Source organism: Tamandua tetradactyla, chromosome 4, assembly GCF_023851605.1.
Source record: "Tamandua tetradactyla isolate mTamTet1 chromosome 4, mTamTet1.pri, whole genome shotgun sequence".
Lineage (NCBI taxonomy): Eukaryota > Metazoa > Chordata > Mammalia > Pilosa > Myrmecophagidae > Tamandua > Tamandua tetradactyla.
The window spans coordinates 47,417,134-47,418,805 of NC_135330.1; positions in this window are offsets into that span (position 1 = coordinate 47,417,134).

Below are 1,672 nucleotides of genomic sequence, written 5' to 3' on the forward strand. Positions count from 1 at the left end.
TACGTTATACTCCAAAAGAACTGTGTGAGTTTTCCAATTTATATAGACAGAAATCAGGGGAATATGTGTGGCAATGGATTTTAAGAGTGTGAGATAATGGTGGGAGGAATATAAGGCTGGATCAGGCTGAATTTATTGATATGGGTCCACTAAGCAGAGATTCTGCATTCAATGTTACAGCTAGAGCAGTTAGAAAAGGTGTTAACAGCTTGTTTAAGTGGTTGGTTGAAACATGGATCAAAAGGTGGCCAACATTACCTGAGGTTGAAATGCCAGAACTGCCCTGGTATAATGTAGATGAGGGGATCCAGAGGCTTAGAGAGATTGGGATGTTAGAGTGGATTTATCATTCAAAGCCTGCTCTTACACCCCAGGAATGTCCAGAGGATGCACCTTTTACCAGAACAGTGAGAAATACGTTTGTGAGGCTAGCACCATCATCCCTCAAGAGCTCTGTGGTAGCACTTCTCTGTAGGTCAGATATTACTGTAGGAACTGCTGTCACTGAGCTGGAATCCTTAAACACAATGGGGATGACAGGATCCCGAGTTGGCAGAAGCCAGGTGGCAGCACTTAATCACCAAAGACAGGGTAGACGTGGGTATTACAATAGACAACAAACTCAAAGGAGGCATCAAAATTATATGACACGCAGAGATTTGTGGCATTGGCTAGTAAATCATGGGGTGCCTAGAAATACAATAGAAGGGCAGTCTACTAAATTCTTGTTGGAGCTGTATAAACAAAAGAGTTCTAGGTCAAGGGAACAGAAGTCTAACCTGAATTACAAAAACACAGAGTCACGGCCCCTTAACCAATTTCCAGACTTGAAACAGTTTACAGACCCTGAGCCCCTTGAATGAAGGGGAGGCCAGGTCCCTATGGGGGAGAAACCTGTTACACTGCCACAAATTTATACTGTTAACCTTCCTCTAAGTCTTCCCCAAGGAGACCAACGGCCTTTTACCAGGGTAACTGTGCATTGGGGAAAAGGAAATGATCAGATATTTCGGGGATTATTAGACACTGGTTCAGAAGTGACATTAATTCCAGGGGACCCAAAACGTCACTCTGGACCACCAGTCAGAGTGGGGGCTTATGGAGGCCAGGTGATCAATGGAGTTTTAGCTCAGGTCTGTCTCACAGTGGGTCCAGTGGGCCCCCGGACCCATCCTGTAGTTATTTCCCCAGTTCCGGAATGTATAATTGGCATAGACATACTGAGCAACTGGCAGAATCCCCACGTTGGTTCTCTAACTCGTGCAGTGAGGGCTATTATGGTAGGAAAGGCCAAGTGGAAGCCACTAGAACTGCCCCTACCAAGCAAAATAGTAAATCAAAAGCAATACCGTATTCCTGGAGGGATTGCAGAGATTACTGCCACTCTTAAGGACTTGAAAGATGCAGGGGTGGTGATTCCCACCACATCCCCATTCAACTCTCCTATTTGACCTGTGCAGAAAACAGATAGGTCTTGGAGAATGACAGTGGATTATCGTAAACTCAACCAGGTGGTAACTCCAATTGCAGCTGCTGTTCCAGATGTAGTATCATTGCTTGAGCAAATCAATCCATCCCCTGGTACCTGGTATGCAGCTATTGATCTGGCAAATGCTTTTTTCTCAATAGCTATTAGTAAGGACCACCAGAAACAGTTTGCTTTCAGCTGGCA